This window comes from Protopterus annectens, chromosome 2.part0 (assembly GCF_019279795.1).
Source record: "Protopterus annectens isolate FY-2018-M chromosome 2.part0, PAN1.0, whole genome shotgun sequence".
Taxonomy (NCBI): Eukaryota; Metazoa; Chordata; order Ceratodontiformes; family Protopteridae; genus Protopterus; species Protopterus annectens.
Window position 1 is genome coordinate 1888428530 of NC_056728.1, and position 20988 is coordinate 1888449517.

Sequence of the window (20988 nt, forward strand, 5' to 3'; positions counted from 1 at the left end):
GCTGGGAGATTTCTCCGAGTAAGTGGGAGGTAGTATGCACTTGTGTAAGGTGATGAATGCAAATTAGAGACTCCCCAGAGGAAGTATGTCACCGTATGCACTACTCTAAGGTAATAAGTGCATATTTGAGATTACCCAGAGGAATTGTATGGCAGTATGCACTAGATTAAGGTAATACGGTATTAAGTACAACCTGGAGACTGCAAAGAGGAAGTAAATCTGAGTGTGCAGTAGTGTAAGGTAATTAGTGCAGCTTGCAAACAGCCCAGAGGACATATGTAGCAGTATTCTCTAATGTAAAGTAATGACATATGCTGCTTGAAGACTACCCAACAGAAGGGCTTAGCAGTATCCACTAGTAGCCAGAAGAAGTACTTGGCAGCATGTGCTAATGTAAGCTAGTGACTGTATCTCAGAGATTGCCCAAAGGAAGCATGTTGCTCTATCTATTAGTGTAAGGCAATGAGTACATCTCTGAGATTGTTCTGAGGATGTTCATCTCAGTATACATTATTTACTATTTTAAGATTATGAGTAAACCTTGGATAATGTCCGGATAATGGGGGTACGGTATGCCCTAATATAAGGTAATAAGTATGGCTTGGAGACTGCCCACAGAAAGTACATTTCAGTATGTGCTAGTGTAAGATGAGGAGCATAGGTTAGAGATCTGCAGAGGAAGTGCATCTCGGTATGCTCTTGTATAAGCTAAGGTGTGCAGTTTGAAGACTGTCCAGATGAAGTGGGAGGTATTATGCCCTAGTGTAAGGTAATGAATGCAGCTTAGAGACAAACTAAAGAAAGTGCATGTCAGTATGCAGTAGTGCACAGTAATAAGTGTAACATGGAAACTGCCAGAGGAAGCAACTGGCAGTAGCCACTAGTGTAAGGTAATGAATGGTGCTTGAGGAATGCCTGGAGAATAAGCATGGCAGAATACACTCATGTAAGACAATGAGTGCAGCTTGGGGACTTCAGAGAGGACGTACATGTCAATGTGCACTAATGTAAAGAAAAGAGCGCTACTGGGAGACTGCATAGAGGAAGTGATTGGCAGAATCTACTAGTGTAAACTAATGTATGCAGCTTGGAAACTGCCCAGAGGAAGTGTGTGTAAGTATTAACTTAAATAATGTAAAGAGTATACCTTGGAGATGGACAGAGGATGTGTATCTCAGTATCCATAAATGTAAGGTAATGAGAACAGTTTGGAGATTACTCAGAGGCAGTGTGTGGCAGTATGCACTAATGTAAGCTGACGAGTGCAGACTGGAGATTGTCCAGAGATGCTGCATGCACTAGTGTAAGGCAATAAGTGGTGCTTAGAAATTGCCTAGAAGAAATGCAGTTCAGAATGCACTAATGTAAAGTAATGAGTGTAGTGTACAAATTGGCCAAAGGAAGTGTGTGACAGTGTGCACTACTGCAAGTAATGAGTACACCTTGGAAATTGCTAAGGGGAAGTGTTTGGCAATATCCAATAATGCCGTGAGGAACTGCCTAGCAGTATTGTCTTGTGTAATATAATGAGTGCTGCATGAAGACTTCCAAAAGGAAGTGCATGACAATATGCATAAACATAAGGTAGGAGCCTGCCTATCTGATCACATACTAATAAAAGGTAATGAGTGCATATTAGGGACTCCCAGATGAAGTGCTTGGCAGTATCCCCTGGTGTAAGGTAATGGTTACTGGTTGGATAATGGTCTGGCAACATGCACTAGAGTAAGGTAATGAGTGTAGCTTGCAGACTGCCCAGATGATTTGTGAGGCAGTCTGCACTAATTTAAGCACTGAGTGCAGCTTGTAGACAAGTAAAGGTAGTGTTCATAGGTTCATAGATTTATACTAGGCTAATGACCACCAGTGTCTTTACAAGTCTAGCCATGCAACCCATCCCAGATCTGTCCTCAAATTCCTTGGACACCTATATGATGGGGTATGTTAGTAAGGAGGTAGCAACGGGTTATGATGGAGAGAATATTTTATCTGGGGCCTAATTTGCTTACTATTGACTTTGTCCATCAGAGACTTTGGATGAATTTGCAATTTCCCTTCCAATGATCAAGGTTTAATTTGAATAGGGTCAAGGATGAATGCTGCTTCACATAGATAATGAGCTTATTCCATTATGCAGGGATTGTTTGAGCCATATATCATTCTCTCCATGATTTTCTATTTATGTCACAGGCAAAAGTTCAAATCCTTGGACCTAGTGTTTTCTGGTGCTGTTTGTTTTGCAGATGTGCAAGAGATCCATCACAGCTGGATCTGAGGATGCCTTATATGCCAAGTATACACTGGCATAAGATAATGAGTGCATCTTGGAGACTACCAAGAGGAAATGAGTAAAGCAAAGAGTGCTCCTTGCAGACTGCCCAGAGAAAGTGCATGGCAGCATGCATTAATGAAAGGTAATAAGTACCATGTGGAGACTGCCATGAAGAAGAGATTTGCAATATACACTAATGTAAGGTATTGAGTAAACCTTGGAGATTGCCAGAAGAAATGCATTTCAGAATGCATTAGTGTAAGGTAATGACTGCAGCTTGGAGATTGCTTATAGGGAGCACATGCTAGTATGTACTAGTGTAAGGTAATGAGTGCAGCTTGGAGACTGTTCAGAGGCAGTGTGGGACAGTATCCACTAATGTAAGGTAGTGAATGCAGCTTGGAGACTTCCCAAAGGATGTGCATGGCAGTGTCTACTCGTGTATGATAATGAGTACAGCTCAGAGACTGCCCTGAGGAAGTACATCTCTGTATACACATGCGTAAGCTAATGAGTGCAGACTGGAGACTGCTCCGAGGAAGTTAATGTTAGTATGCACTACTGTAAGGTAATGAGTGCAGACTGGAAAATGCTCAGAGGAGCTGCATGGCAGAATGCACTATTGTAAGGCAATTAGTGATGCTTAGAGAGTCTTCTACAAAAGTGCATCTCAGAATGCATTAGAGTAAGACAATGAATGAAGCCTGAAAATAGCCCAAAAGAAGTGTAAGGAGGTATGTACTAGTGTATTGTAATGTGTGCAGCTTGGAGACTGCCCAGCAGAAGTTTGTGACAGTATCCACCCAATGTCAGCTAATGAGTGCTGCTTGAAGACTCCCCAGGGGAAGTGCTTGGCAGTGTCTACTACTGCCCAGAGTAAGGACTCAGCAGTACTACTAGAGCTAGATAATGATTGCTGCTTAGAGACTGCCCAAAGCAAGTGTGTGGAACTATACAGAATTGAAAGGCATTAGGTGCCAGGTGAAGTGCATCTCAGTATGCACTACTGTAAGGCGATGAGTGCAACTTGGAAACTGTCCAAAGGAATTGACTGGTGATATCAACTAGTGTAAAGTAATGAGTGCTGCTTGGAGACTGCTTAGAGAAAGTGCATGGCAGTATACATGAATGTAAGGTAATGGGACTGTCTAGATGAAACAATTGGCATTATCCATGAGTGTAAGGTAATGAGTGATCTTTAGAGGTTGCTCAGAGAAAGTGCATGGCAGTTTGCACTTGTATAAGGTAATGAGGGCAGGCCGAGGAGTTCCTAGAGGAAGTACATCTCAATATGCACAAATGTAAGGTAACAGGTACATCTTAGAGACTGCTCAGGGGATGTATAGCTCAGTATGCATTAGTGCAAGGTAATGAGTGCAGCATGGAGACAACACAGAGGAAGTGTGCAACAGTATTCAGTAGTCTAAGGTAATGAATGCAACTTCTAGACTTCCCAGAGGAAGTGCATCTTAGAATGAACTTGTATAAGGTAATGAATGCAGCTTAGAGACTGCACAGATGAAGTGCTTGTCAGTATTTATTCATGTAAGGTAATGAGTACACCTTGGAGATTGCCAGAGGACGTTTGTCTCAGTATGCACTAATGTAAGCTAACAAGTACACCTTGGAGATTGTTAGATGAATTGCATATCAGAAGGCATTAGTTTAATGTAATGAGTGCACTTTAAAGATTTCTAGAGGAAGTGCATCTCAGCATGCACTAGTGTAAGGTAATGAGTACAGCTTGGAGACTGCCCAGAGGAAATGTGTGGCACTATGCACTAGTGTGAGGTAGTAAATGCATATTGGAGTCTGCCCAGAGAAAGTGCATCTTGGTATGCCCTAGTGGAAGGTATTGACTGCAGCTTGGAGACTGCCCAGTAGAAGGACATTTCAGTATGAACTAGTGTAAGGTAATAAGTACAGCTTAGAGGCTATCCAGAAACAGTATTAGGCAGTTTGCACTAGTACAGGGTAAACAGCATGAATGAGAGACTGCCCAGAGGAAGTGTGCAGCTATATGCATTACTGTATGATACTGAATACAGATTGGAGATTGCCCAGAGGAACTGCCTTGCAATATGCACAGGTGTAAAGTAATTATTGGTGTTTATAGAGTGTCTCAAAGAAGTACATCTAATAATGCATTGGTGTAAGGTAATAACTGCAGCTCTGAAATTGCCCAGTGGAAGTGTGTGGCAGTATATACTAGTTTATGGTAATGTCTGCAGCTTGGAGACTTCCCAAAGGAAGTGCATAGAAGTATGCACTATTGATAGCTAATATGTGCAGCCTGAACACTACCCAGTTGAAGTGCATCTCAGTGTGCACTAGTGTAAGGTTATATATACTAGTGTAAAGTAATGAATGCAGTTTGGAGACTACCCAGAGAAAATACATCTCCACCTACAGTAATCTAAGGTAAGGAGTGTTTTTTGGAGACTGCCCAAAGGAAGTTCATGGCAGTATCCACTACTGTATGGTAATAAGTGCAGCTTGAAGGCTTCTCAAAGAAAGTGCATATCAGTATGCATGAATGTAAGGTAATAAATGACATACCTGGAGCATCACTAGTCAACATCCTGTGGCTATCTTTCACCTCTACCCATATCCATTACAGCAGTGGGTAGCTCGGTTAAACAGCCTGGATCTCTTACAGTTGTCAGAATCTGCTTCATCTCTGTGAGTGGTGGTTTGGTAGCAGGCACACTCCCAGTAGCTCTACATAGTATTGGGTGAATTGATATCATTCTTGATCATATCACTGGCCCTCTTTCTGACACTCTTGTCATCATGCCCATGGCCACCCTAAGCATTCACATCATCAACCACCTCCTGCCAGACATGATCAATGTGTCAACTATGCAAGGATCTAAGATCTGTGCCTCATGGAAATGGAGGGCCTGGATGATGACTTTATTCTTATCATTTGAGAGTGTAGGTTTGCATGGGACTGATGCCTTCTTTGCTTGTTTAGGTGCCTTATCTGCGTAGTGAAATGAAAAATAAAACTGGGTCTGGGGGGTTACCAGCTGATCTAATACTGGGCAGAAAAAAATGATTATGCAGGCATCACCATTAATAACATATCTGAATTACCTAAATTTAAGACTTGTAGAATCTCCACATCTGCCTCCCCATGGCAATAACAACTACAGAATGGAATGAAAACTGATGACAGGGATATAGAACATCACAGGCAACGATGTAATGATAAACTGAGTAAACTTCACAATTTAGATATCTGCCAACATCCTCAGAATGTTACCAGAACCCCATTAAATAGAAGTAAAGGAGCACTGCAATAGCAAATAAAATGTGTTCATAAGAAACACATGACCTTTGCAAAGTTAGACAGCATTCATTGCAAATAAAAGCACTGTGAATATAAATCAATAAGCAGATAGAACATAACATACCTTGGCAAATTTTTAAGAGAGTTCTTCAAAATGTAACATAAATGCAACAGTTCTAACAGTCAGCAACAATAATTTTGTTTGGCAGAGCTTGGGAAACCATGTTTTCCCTAGGATGATGGAAGCATCATAGCTCTATGTTCCCCTTATGTGATGTAGATTAACCCTCTAAGCACAATGAATATGTAAATCATGCATCAGCTCATTATCATGTTTGAAACACTCAGTCTGCTCAAGGTACTGGCAGATAAACATGGTGTTAGGACCTATATAATGCCATGCAAATACCTGAATAGTAGAAGAGCAGGTATTCAGGACTTTGGCTAAGTAATGCCTTGCAAGTGTGATTCATTAGTAGTTCTGTATATTCAATTACTTATTACTTGTGCTAATGGAAGTACCCTTACAGAGGGTGTGTCAGAGACACTAGTTTTGCTGAGAAGTTTTTAAGTACATTTAGTGACTTAGAAGAGAACATTGATATATCCTTTGGTAAAATTTTGTAAGAAAATAAAGTACCTATGACGATAAAGTGGCTGAAAGTGATATCAAATATATAAAATGCAGACACAGAGAAAGTTAAATTCAATAGATTGCAAAATGTAGAAGATTCATGGTACAAGAATCACAATGAAGTAATGCACACAACAGGAAATACTGCATGTCTTGCAGACATTTGTTTGTACTTTCACATGCTTAACTATCATAACTTCTAAAAGGATCACATTCAGCAAAACTTGCACTGTGACAGGACAAATGACAGCTGTGTGATAACATAGGTGTCTTGCTGTCTACATGTAAATGTCAGATGTGCAAAGCTGAGCACGTGTGACACATTCTACCCAATTATGTTTATGTTTAGATGGCAAATGCCAATGTTTCATGGCAATGCCATGGTTTCAGGGCTCAAATCTAGACAGAGTGACATCTCTGTGAAAACAGGGATCATTAATCTCAAGATTTTACTTTTATAAGAAGACTAGACTGAGAAATCATCGCACTGATTCATGATTTTTTTTGCTTCATCCCTAACATAATTGTTCATGGAGGCCAAGCAGCGGTGACTCTTACTGAATGATAGTTCACTTTACAAGGCAAAAGTTCAAAATGTTATTTTATATGCACAGAGACTTAGCTGTCAGTTACACAAATTTGAGTGGCATCTACATCTTAACACTCTGGACAGTAATGAATGCAGAAAATACACCTGTCATGTAACTTTCTCATTGACTCAATGTATTTATCCAGTAAGTTCTAAACAACAGTGCAAACAGTGTAGAGTTTCAATCCATATTAGAGATAGTTTAATTTTAGGGGTCACAATAATATTTTTGTGTGTACTTGGACCTGTACTACATTTGCAATTTAAACAGTGAATGTTGCAATGCAAGTGTGTATAACATGCTAAATAAGTTAACTGTGATCTGAATGAACTGTGGCACTCATAGAACTGATCATAGTAAAGTTAAAGCACACTTGTATGTGCATGATATTGCAACTAGTACTTGTGCCAAAGCATCAGACAATATTAGGGGCTATGAAAATATGAAGAGGTAAAAACCTATATAGGAACATGTCTTCAGTGAGAATAATATAGCAATAACCCACGCCTGGGTGTGGGTAATGCTGGATTTACCCACGGTTGGCGTGGTTTGGTCCCGAGGGCGAAGCCTGAGGGACCAAACAAAGACAACCGTGGGTAAATCCAGCATTACACACCCAGAAGTGGGTTATTATTATATTAATGACATTATTTAAGAAAAGAAATAATCACTTTTCTTAAATAATGGCATTGTATAATGCCTCTTTGCTGCCCTTCCGCAGCTGTCTGGTGTTCATGGCAGTTCTGATGTACTGCGCATGCCTACGCAGTACATCAGAGCTGTAGGCAAAAGCAACGGAGAACGCAAGATCTCCGTTGCTTTTTACTGTGAGACAGCTTTAAAATAAGCAACGGAGATCTCCGTTGCTTATTTTAAAGCTGTCTCGCTATGTTAAACTCATTTAACATAGCAAGACAGGTTAAAAAAAAAGCAACGGAGATCGCAAGATCTCCGTTGCTTTTTACACACTGTGTCGCTATGTTAAAGGAGTTTAACATAGCGAGAACTTTAAAAAGCAACGGAGATCTGTGTTGCTTTTTTTAAACCTGTGTCGCTATGTTAAACTCTTTTAACATAGCGAGACAGTGTTTTATACTAATGGAAAAAGTCCGGGCGACCGGACCTTTTTCAGTTAGTTAGTATATTGAGGGATTTACAACGGGCACGCTGGTTGGGCTGGCCAATCAGCGTGCACGTTTTAGAGGAGGCATTGTATAATAGGTTTCTTTACCCCAGCTGAATATTGTATTGATGCATGCTGTGTAGAATATCATGCCCTGTAAACTTTGCACATCCCCTCCCTCAGTATGTATTATAAAATCAATGCATCTTGACTTTAATGGAAACAAAAGGTTATCATACAAAGTCCTGAAAGTGTTTATTTTTTGTTTGATCATCAACAGTTGGCATAGAGCTCTGTCAGTAGGCCAGAATGACTGTAAAGAAATAACATTTCACTTCCTATGGTAAAAGCTCAAAACAATTACCCATTTGCTAAGACTTTCCCATCAGATGTGCAAATATGCTTGGCTTTGGCACATGTCAGCATTACAGATATTGCAAAAATGAAATACAATGGAAACTTTTCTACAGGAATGTATATACGCCTCAAATTATTAATCCAATAAAGGAAAACGTCAAAGTGCAACAGTTACAAGGTACTCAGATTTAGGTCTAGCTCCACTCATGTTCAAAATTGTACACTTCAGCTTACAGGCAGGGAGTGTTAGTTCACCTGTGGCAGTAACAGATTATGCTTTTTAACAAAGAAGTTCAAGTTCCCTTCTGTCATGGGTTCATTTCCCAGGTGTGATCACTCACAATTTTTAAAATGTATGTGCCACCAAGGCATTATGAACTACTTAAAGTAAATTTGCATAAGGACAGCACTGAGTGATAACAACATCACTGAGATCCTCATGTCATGTTTGTTTGTGACAATGTTCGAGTTATTATTGCCTCAACCATCTCAGAGAATATGCCCAGAGTTTCTATCATTTTAAATTTTAATATCAACATTAACCAGTACTTGATAGAGTTACAGTAGAACATTTGTAAATACACTGATAGCACATCAAGCCAAGACCTACTGCCATGGTTCACACCTAAAAATGGACATTAAAGCATCATATTAACATTTCATTCCATTCTTTTTCTGTGTTTTCTGTTATACAAATCCAGTTGCCTAGCTTGTTTGTCATTGCACACAAACTGGTACATATGATAACTGAATTTAACACCAGTTCCCTGCCATTTTTGCTGATATCTTTGAGAAGACATGGCAGGTGATGATGAGCATAGTGCTTGATCTAGAGAACAAAGGTGGTGCCAGGAAGAGTCCAATATATTTGTTGGACTTCTGTTAAATGTTATAGTTGACAGCTGCTGCAGGTAGACTATACTGGGTATCTCTACAAAGCTCAGGCTTGTAATAGCTTAACTGCGGCTGTCACCAGTACAACTAGCATCTTAATCACTGGTGAACAATGCTGCCTCCATTACAGTGACATGAAAAGGCAAAAGAAGGACTTCCTTAGCCAATGGGAGAAATTTTTTAGGATCCATAACTCACCTGACTTGAATAAGTATAGGGGGCATTACCAGAAGATACTATACAATTAATTCCCTACAGAATAAGGTGTTCATTATTTGTTTCGGTTCTGTATAGCTTCTACAGAGATAGAAGGAAATAGGGAGGTGAATGAGAAATGACAACAGCTCTTCAGAGAGGCACTGGGTAAGTATGGCTGAGGTATGATTGATAGCCATTTCATAAGCGTGCTGATCAGGAAGTCATAACATCTGTGGACATCAGTCCATAATTAAGTGACACAGAAGAGTAGGCATACTCTCTCATTCTCATATATATATGTATATATATATATATATATATATATATATATATATATATATATATGTATATATATACCAAATGTATGGACCTGCTTGAATAGCTAACAAAACAATGCATTAACCAATGCTACAGTTAACAAAGCTGCATGTGGGTACAAATCCAAGAAGTAGCAATTGTCTGTATTACCTAAGGATGCATTATTCTACATTCCGTAAGTTAGAATAATATCATAATCATTTCACATGAACATATCATGATTTGGAATGCATAAAGCATGCATGTATGCAATAGTCACACAACTCTATGCATAATGTATATAATACTAATGAGTTTAATGTGTAGTTTAACACACATGTATGGTCTCACATTCATGTTATGACAAATGTTTAGGTATTTATGTGGCAATATGCATGAAAAGTGATATATTACAATTACATGGCATTTACAATTTTTTTATATGTTGTCTTTCTTCCTACCCTCTCTCTCTCTCTCTCTCTCTCTCTCTCTCTTTTTTTATACCGACATTTAGACAATAATTCCTGTTGCAACATGAACAGTCATCAGCATGGAGAGTTAGACCAGCCAAAGAGGTTCAGATCACCATCCCTCCACAGGTGGCTGTGTTGGCACTATCACAGCCTGCACAGACACCCAGAACTTCTCAATAACCTGGCAGCATTGCCTTCACAGTTCCAGCACTACCTGCTCTACTTTTTCAGGTAGCTGTGCCCTGAGGGCTGATATCCACTGAGAGTAGTGCTAGGGGAGTTGGTTATTACATCACCCATCATGATCTGATAGGGCTGGTGGAGGGGATAAGGGAGAGGGCCTTGGTGCCTATATCGGCAGAATAGAAAAAATCCTGCATGTAGTAGATAAAATGATGGCCTGGACAGCACTGTCCAATGCATCTGCAACAGGAGATAGTGATGAAGGTTCAGTGGTTGAAGACTAAGTTCACGCGTGAAATCATGCTAGATGAGGATGTGCCTCTGAAGTCCCATACATAACACCAATCATTGTGTTCCCCAACCATTTGTGTCCAACACTATCCTTGTCTGTCTTGTATATCCTGTATGTCTGCACCTGCTACCTAACCTACCATACATCCATACCCCTCTAGCTCCTTAATTACTTCCTAAACATTCTTCTCTTTCTCAAAAAAATAAAAAGGGCACCTGTCCCACAAAAATCATTACAGCCCAGACGTAGTTATTCATTTCACATATGTGTGCATGACACACTTGATTTCATCCAGTTGGTCACTCAGCATTATTAAGGTGTTATTCCACACCTTTGATTTAGTGACTATCCAAATTCCTCAGAATATTAGTGAAAATGCACTGTTGCCTTTTGCACAAGTGGATAGTTATGGAGTTCTGCTACCACCATCTTGTACATACCTTTATTTTTCCTCCAGTGACCTATCCTCTGTTTGCTTCCCATTTTCAACACTGCCCTATCAGCCCCTTTCAGACCTTGAATCTGGTCAAAAAATAGATCCACATACAAAAACATGGCCATAAATGGCCCATAAACCAGAGTCCCAGTAACCATTTGAATTGTCTGTACCTGTTAGAGTGAATCCTGAAACTTGGAGACTGAATGAACAAAAGAACAGTCTTACATATGTGATGTCTGGGATGTCATTTCTCAGAATGTTTCCTTTCTGTGAAGTTGGAGATCTCTGAGTTGGTATATAGAAGTTCAGGGGGGTGTTTGGGAAAATTTTAAGAAGAGAGATTTTTGAGCTTCACTGTTCTCTGGATTTTTGGCCTTTTTTCAGCTTTTTAGCACTTGGCATTTTGACTGCTGACATTTCAACAGGAACCCCAAACTCTCATTTGCTGACTTCAGTATTTGCCCAACATTAGTCATCATGCACCAGTGCTAAGTGGCACTTCATGTTTTATAGCAAAAACTGAAGACATTATCTCCAGATGTATTAGTATGGTGCTTGCCATGCTAATATGCTTAGCCATGACAAGTAACAGAAAACAAGACTGATAAAACTATGAGAAGACAGTTATTTTTATATGTTTGACAGGCTGCAGGGTTTAATGTACGCTAGACAGGATGTTCTCATTACTGTTATGAAGTCTGATGCATGCATACTACTTTGTTTCATATTTTTCTCATTGTCCTTAAAATGTGTGAGTTTTACTACCTGAAATATGATTTGCTTTGTGATGTGATCAAATAATTCTCTGGTTTAGAAAATGTTGATGCAGATTGTCTGGTGGTCAAATCCAACAGTATGTCAATTACTAGTTAATGTTTTCTTTCCAATAACATTTTTCCTTATGAGGTGCTACATATATATGTTAGTCCAACATAAGTATCCTGCTTACCCCTTAATTTAGTATACCAGTATCTCACCCCTACTCTTACCTTTCCACCTCTAACTGCAAGAAATCTTGACAAAACCAAAGTAATTGGTGGAAAAAGGCTCAAAAATAGGGACAAATTGCAATTATTGCTTCTATACACCTGGGAAGTTTCTATAATAAAAGATTTGGCATTAGCATGCATTTTTCTGAAGGATATAAAATCTGACATATACATGTATGTCATCATGTAGTGACTTCAGTCCTCAGTGATTTGCTAGAAAATCACAAATTATAAGAGGAAAACAACAATATGATCATTTAAACATTTGGACATTCATCAAACACGGTAGGCAGTGTAGAGGTATAGCCATGCAGTACCCATATTATGCACACTGTACTGTGACATTCATAACAGATGTTCAAATGATGATACAGAATGCATTACCGCAACACACACAAGTTCTGAAATGGCTCAGAATCAGAATTGTCTATATACCTGTACTCTTTATTTGTGTAACTCCTGTTCTAATACTTTGAACTCTATCAAGCAGATAAGCGTGTCAGTGGTGCACTTCAGTAAGTAATTTTGAAAGAAAGAAAGTAATCTCAGTGGCTTGTATTCCCTGTATGACTTATTGGCTTATTGTAGTAAGGATATAAGGAGTTCACTATGATGCTGTCTGTTATTACATAATGTAAATGATGTTTGCACTGAAACACATTACCCTTTCAAATGTGTTCCAAGGAAGTGTGACTACTGGATGCATACTTGCTGATTAGTATGAATGACTAATTTTATACACCTGGCATTCTGGAGTTAAAGATTAATGGTTTGTACCCATTTTGAAGTTTTAGTATCAATGAATTGTGGTCTGAAAAGGGGCAGGGAGTGATTGAGAAATTAATGATTTTGGAGTGTAAGTCATGGGCAGCAAATATTTTATCTGTTCTAGTTTGGGTACCAAATCTGTGATCTTGATGGGAAAACAACATAGATTTATCTTCTTTAAATCTGAAAGTATCTACAAGATGAAATGATTCTACCCACTTGTTTAAAGCTTTTGATACAGCAGATGTATGCAACAGTCTTTTATTTGTAGTTTCAGAAATATCAAATATACAGTTAAAATCTCCTCCTAATATTAAGTTGCCTTTATAATTATTGGAAATGAAATCCAAGTGTTTTTTAAAAGTCCCTGTTCCAATGCTTAGGAACCAGTATAGATTGTCTAGGGTCTATATTCTTTTATTATATTTAACTATTACTAATGCCATAAGGCCTTCTTTATCTTCATACTTATAAATGATTTCTTGGTTAATCACATTTTTTCCATAAAATTGTTACTCCTTATAAGTGGATTGTGCCAATATCATATATTCCTTAGGATTTCATTTGTAATTGTCATTTGTTTTGAAATGAGTTTCTTGAAGGAAGACAATTTTTGCTTTGTTCAGTTTTAAATATTTCAGTAGATTTGATCTCTTTCTAGGATTGTTTAAGCCATTGGTATTTAAAGTTAATAAAGTTAAATCCATCTTAGGTTATTTAGACTATGTATTTTTTGTTTTATTGTGACTATTAAATATTTTCCTCTGATAACTATAAAGTATATGTGTGAGCTTTCAAAGGAAATTATCAGTTTTATACTTTGAGTGTTTACCAATAAAGTAATGTTTTGGTCAGGCATACTAAAAATGTTTTTTTTTTAAATAAATTTAAATGCATAAATGTTAACAAAACTAAGATCTGCACTAGCCATGGAATGAAAATTATTCCTAATTTGATGGATAAACCTAAGTCTATCAGATTATCACTCATACCTTGACAATCCAGAACATCTGAGCTCCATAAATTGAATTATCATATGGAGAATATTTGTAGGAATAAGCAATATTTATATTATTTTGACCAGATATATTACTATTGTAGATTAGACAGAATTCTAGTACAATATAAATGTCTACTTATTATATAAGCAATTAATATTTACATGAAAGATAGATGACAAGCAATTCAATCATAGTAAAGTAGGATGTATCATATATAAAACCTCAGTAAAAGATTATAGCACACAGTTATTTAACATATTCACCCTTATTGGTGAAGCCTTTAAAAACTTATTACTTAATATAAATAGATGGTAATAATATTTATACTTAATGTTTATAATACAAATGAAGTTTGGCAACAAACCAAGTTGTCGCGGGACATCTTCATGAGGGGTAAGATTGATATTATTGGGTGTTAAGCGGGTTTGGGAGGTGAAAGGGTTAAGTGGAGGCAGGGAGGAATGGGAGGAAATGAGATAAGGGTAGGGAGGGGCTTAAGAGGTTTAGTTAGGAGTAGCTGGGTAAGCAATCACATTTTGGTGTGAACTTGCTATGGCAAGTTTTACATCCAATGCGACCTGCAGGTATAAAGTGAACAGGTAGTTTTGGGTCTTGGTGGTATTAGGTGAGTGATTTTATTTTAGATTTTGGCCCCCCCTCTTTTTTTTTCCTTTCTCCCTTCGAGGGTTTGAACTGCTGTGGGAGTGTATTCAGAGCATCCTTCTGATCAGTGCAGATCTGGCAGAATGTCTGCATATTTGCATTCAGTTCTGGTCAGTTCCTCATTAAATTGCTGATTTTCAGGCAGAGAAGATAGTTTAGTTTCAAACGTGGGTGAGCTGGCATATCCTAGAAATGTGTAACAGTACAGGGCTGGAGAATCCAGCAGCTTTCCATTTACAGTGATATGTAAAAGGTGTCCTGGTTTTGGGCCTGTGGGTGGGGGTCTCCCAGTGAAGTTGTTTTTGTCCAGGCTGCTTCAATTCAAAGGGCTAGCAGTATTGTGATTGAGTTCAGTTGGGTTTAACCTGCTACAAGGTAGAGAGGTATGAAATTAATGTAGTCTCATTTCGGGGATTGATGAGGTTGCCTCATGGCCAGGCCACACTGGGACATGTCTCGGGCAAGTGGTTAGGATCCATTTGCTGTATGTCAGGTGGTCACAGCTTTAGGATTTGGTGTGTGATCCTGTTGGCAGGATAGGTGCATACACATTTGGCATATCAGGCACAACCGTTACTGGCAATACAGATTCAGGTCTAGTACACTCAGAAGTTTTGCAGTCTTTTAACGTCAGATAGTATGCTGCCAAAACGGTGGTTGTGGGTTTCTCTCTGCCACTGGGGTTGAAAGGCTTGCAGTAGTGAAATACTGACTCCTGGTAGGAGTTTTGTGGTAGCCGGCTCAGTGGTTATTTTGCAGGCTTTGAGATACCTGTGAGTAGCGGCCCTGGTAGCAGTTTTGTGGTGGCCTTCTCAGTGTTTTTTTCGTGGGCTTTGAGGTACCAGTGAGTAACGGCTGTTTCCGGGCATACGCGGTGAGTGGGGTAGCTTTTGGGGGAGGGCGGTATGTGCCTTGGAGCACAGATGGAAAAAAAAATATATATATATATATATATATATATATATATATATATATATATATATATATATTGTATAAGTGTTGGTACCCTCATCCAGTTGCTGATGTGTTTTGAGTGCAGCAAAAAGGTTACTGATTTAACAACTCCAACAACTTTGACATGAATTGTTTAGCTGCAAAACCAGTGATGATGCCTTCATAATTGGTGGATTGTGCTGTTATGATTAGCGCAGTAAGTAGTTTTACTGGCAAGCATTTTTCTACAATTTAGGCAGCATAAACAGAACATGTTCTGCATTTGTAGTTTAGAGGGGGAGGAGCAAGGAATGCATGGGGCTTCTTCACAATACTCTGCTACAGTGAGTTATTTGGAGGGAAGGGTGGTGAGTTATCTCAATTTGTTATCTCCGGAATCCATCGTTCACATTTAGTTACCACCTGTGTTTGTTTGGGCAGTTAATTCCTTGTCTGTCATTCTTGAGGTTATAGGCAGAGCTGCTTTTCATTTATCATTCCAGCAAACAGTGCAAGGTCTTAATCACTGCATTTTGATTAACAAATTCATATATTCATCTATTCCGACCACTGCTACACATACATCTCAAAACCCTAAAATTCTGGACAAAGCCGAACATAACAGGAGCACAATGGTCCAACATCAGGGACAGATTTTAAATATTGATGTTATCATCTTAGAAAATAGCTAGAATAAGAGGTTTTCAATTAGCATGCATTTTCTGAAGGATGCTAAATCTAAAACTCAAATGTCTGTCATTGTTTAATGACTGCAGTCCACAAAGATTTGCCAGAAAACATAGATTTTATCTGGGACAGACCAAAAATAAAAGGCAAAATCTGGCCATTCTGCAAAGACCTGGACAATTCAGAAGTATGTGTGTTGGGTCATAGCTTTTTAGTAGCTGCCATACCTTATTCACAACTGTCCTGGTACTATAAATGAGTATGTTCAGCACAAGTTGAATATGAGAGAATGAGAGTCTTGTTTAAAGCATGTGTTAGAATAAAACATGAAATATGTTTTATATATCAAATAAGCTGTCTTTTTTCATTTAAATATTTTATGTTTAATATATCATTTCTACTTTTGAAGTCTGAGAGTGAAAATTTTCAATCTGGATCAGTGTGCTACCCGAGATAGCAAAGAAATGCTAGACAGGTAGGACAGAAAATAAATTTATGTTGAGGGAAGATTGTTTTCCTAAACATCAAGGTTTCTAAGCAATAAAGAATATAATTTTGGCAGCAACTCATTCCCTTACATGACACACACATATAAGTTGCAAGCATGTTTCTTGTTTTCTGTTATAGGTTCCAGATGCGCTATTTTAACTGGCTTTACCAGTATAAGGATCATGTTGTGTATTATTAGGGAAATGGGATATAGTTTAGAAAGGCAAACAGAGTGCTGTGGCAACGGCAGTGGGGGAGGGTATGGTTAGAGTTGAGGGTACTGGTCAGCAAAACAGCATTTGTGTCTGCAGCGCTAGGAGGGCATACTTCTCAATGGTATAGATTTTTTGCAGGATGTTCAGATTTTGCTGCACACTTTTTACCCATTTTCCTTAGAATGGTGGATTCTGACAAGTTATGGCAAAGTATTAAGACTGTAGTCAGAGATAGTGACAGACATTTGAGTTGCAGACTTCATACCATTCTGAATATCTATGTTAACACAAACCTGTACTATTAACCTTTTAAGTTTGTAAGAGGAGTATTTAAAATAATACCTAATTGTATTTTGTAAGCTGCTAGTAAGCTATTATTAGGTTTGCTGCATTTTGTCCATTTGTTCTACATTATGTTGGTTAGTGTGGCTCATTTGGAGATGGAAGGTTAAGAACTAGGCAGATAGTTTTACAATATAAGTTAGTCTGGCGTATACTGTGTGCTAATTGATGTGGTATGGAATCGCAAGGTTACCCTGGTTGTAGATATTGATAGGTCCCTTCATGTGTGGGGTTTAGTTGTAACATACTTGACTGGTAGTTAAACATATATTGGGTATTTGATAGGTTCATTGGAAGCATAGCTTCAGTTATGGCTGCTTTGTCATAAATGTGTGTGGCAGTGGTACATTCCTTCCCAGGTTGGTAGAATAGGTTGTCTTTGAAGATGTCTTGGAATGTGCATTATGTATTTTAGATGATTTACATGTCTTTTATTTCTTGCAGATGGGGTTTTGGAACGCTGCTGCTATAATTTGGAATAGGTGGGTATAAGGTGGAGCCTTCTCTTTACATCTTAGAAGATTTACTTTTGTCCTTCTCTTTGTAGATGGTGGTGTGATGAGTACCAGTTGTGGTATTACACAGTGAGTTCACAGATGATGGAAGCAGTGGCGAGTGAGGAGGTTTCACATGGGAGCACAAGTGGACAACAGTTACTGACTGAAGTAAGTGGATTTCAAAGTTGTTGAGTTTTGGTAGAGGATTTACACTGCTAGCCAGAGAAGGACAGGCATTTGAGTTTGTGATCTCAGGGTTAATTGGTTGTACAATCTGTTTTATTGACTGTTTCAGGATGTTAGATCAATGTTTGAAAGTTGTCCCTGCTTTTGGGCATTTTTATTCAATAGCAAAAGGGAGCAACAGCCATTGGCCGTAGGTAAGAGTTTGGGTTCCTGCAATGGGCTTGATGAGGTTACAGGTAATGCATGTTATTTAGTGCTCATTAAGGCACGTCACTGTGGATGGGGTTCAGGTAGGTGGAGTGGAGTCACAGCACTCTTAGTATCATAGGAAGTTATTAGGCTACTGGCTTTGGGGCGATTACAACCTAGTCAAGTTTGGCTCTTATTCCTGCAGGTAGCACTTATCACTCTTGTCCAAGGGGACATGAGTCATACCATAAAAAAAAAAAAAATAAAGGGGATGGGGTCCCATACTATGGTGCAGAGTTTGGCAAACACTTGATGGGTGTGGCAGGGGTCTTTGTCAGTGCCTCCATATTAAGTAATTATTGACATGTGTGCACATAGAATTTATTGTTTTTTCTTTTCTTTGCAGATTTCTGAAGTGCAGAAACCATCATGTTGCGTCTGGAAAAGGGGATCTGAAAGGTGATGCTTTTTGATAGGATGGAAATTCTTGCCACTGGAATGGGGCACAATGAGGGTCTGAGTAATCACCTTATTAAGGCATGTTAGAGCTCTGTGTTCAATTAGTAGGAGCTGATTATTACATTGATATAGGGGGCAAGAAAGGAAGAGGTTGGTACGGGGGCCAGGGAAAAACTGTTGGGGGACGGTTTATGGGGAGTGTGGGGATCCCACGGGATGAGTATAGTCATGACATTCAAAGAAGCACAGGAACTTATTAGACTAAAGCCCTATGGCTCTTGAAAGCCAGTGAAGTTTAACCTTTGCTTTCAGGAGCTTGGAACTTTGGGGTGGTTATATTTACTCATCCAGTTGTTTGAACCCTATTTGGGGGAAGGGCCAATGAGGTGTTTGACAGGATGCCGGAGTTTGTTCCTAATGGGTGGTATCTTTGGGGTGACAAATTTGTCCCTTGAGTAGATAGTGCTAATGTTACATACCAGATTATGGTTTTACAGAGTAGCACAAGGATCATTTCACTTGTGGTTTGGGTGAATTTTGTAGGTAGGGTTTTAGGAAGCATGGTAGGAGGGTGGCTGTGTTGGGGTAATTTTAGAAACTGGGTGTGTTGTTACAGGGGAGTTAGTGGGTTTAAAGGAAGCTTGGTTGGAGGATATGGAGGCTGTAGACCAGGTCTTAATTACTTGCGGTATAGGTAACATAAAGGAAGAGAGTCTTTGAGGAGAAAGGCCAGGGACAAACAGGGGTTAAGGATGGTTAGTAGTTTGAGTGTTCTAGTTAGAATGGTTGCTAGGAGGTTCTGAGTGGGGTGGCCTGGGTTCTAGTCCAGATTGTCATTTGGTAATGAGTGAATTTGGGGTGTTTATGGCTGGGCATGTAGAGTACTTCATTACTGAGCATAGGCAAGTTTTCAGGAACTAGGTCAAGGGGTGCTGGTTTTCTGCCATTTAGGGTTAGGGTATTAAAGTTTTGGAGTTAGACTATTCTTTACAGTAATTACGTTAATGCACATCCAGAACTGGGTAGTTTGGTGGGCTAAGGTGATATGCTACAGTTGACAGGATTGTGGCTATAGATTGTCATTCCGTTCAGGTTGAGTCATGATTAATGGCTGGAAGGAAGTGGGCTAAAAAGTAATGTATTCTTTTGGAGTGGATGTTCCGGTGGTACAATGGAGTCATGGCATAATTCTACTTTATTTATTTGCATTAGGGCATGTTTCAGGGATGGTATGCAGGATTCTAAGGTCTTTACAGATGATGGGTACACTGAATGATGTTTGCTTAACCCTTCCCATTATGGGAGGTCGTTGGTTGAACACGTTTGGGTATAAGGGATGGGGGACAGCCTGGTCAGGCTGGTTGGTGGAGAAGAGGGACAGGCTTGCCCTCTTCTGTTTCTCCTCTGGTGTATGGATGTTCATTTCAAGGACCTGGGGAAAGAAAAATGAACAGCTGGAGGAAGCTTACTGAATAGATAAGTAAGCTAAGGATGCTGCTTATTTGGTGGATGATAATTCAATGAATGATGTATGAAGTGAGATGGCACGCTGCTTCATAAGTAAAGTAAGCAAGCAGAGGTATGGACCCTGCTTACTGGGCAGGGTGAGTAGGTACGCTGCCCTGATTAGCATTACAAGGATGGCACTGCATAAGTAAAATAAGCGAGCAGAGGTGTGGACGCTGCTTACTCAGCAGGGTCAGTAGGTACGCTGCACTGATTAACATTACAAGGATGTTTATACTGTATTTAGAATCAACTATATTATGGTCACTTGTAACTAATAAAGTTGGTGAACAAAGCTATGTTATGGAAGTTTAATAAAGTTCATCAAATGTCATTTCGTATGATGTGTTTATTGAAGGGGACCAGGACAGTCCCCCGGATTCTCTATGCCTTGCATGGCATGCAAGATCACTGCAGGCGCTCTAGCAGGCAATATGTCTGCCGTGCGATCCAGGAACAGCCTGCAGAGGCATGCATGAGTGCTCCTGCACTAATCCTGCATGGACTAAGCCCCTGTATGCAAATCACCCCATTTGCAGGAGAAATCCATGCAAATGAGGTGAATTTGTGATCCAGGAAGCTTGCAACCGGCCATGCAGGACTAGTGCAATCTGTAGAAATATACTTGGTTAGTAACCTAGTACATTTCTGCAAAATCCAAAACAGAGATGTGACAGCTCCAAATAAAGGCTGCATATCAGTTAGGAAACATGCCAATGGCCAAGTATAAGGCCACTGGCATTGCAAACAGCCAAAAAAATAAATAAAAAAATCAACTTTTTTTTTTTTGCTGATCTCGGCTGTTTAAGTGTAGGGCAGTGACGCACAAATGGGACCGGGGGGAAAATAAAGCTAAATTAAGCATTCTAACTGAAATCACTAATCTGCCATGCAAGTCAATGGCAGGTAGAAGACAACAAGGCCAGTGAGTACTGGTTGCTAAGTGGGGAGGCTCAGTGTGAGACATGTAACTATGCATTAGCAGGCAATCTTAAGCAAATGAGGGGAATAATAGTG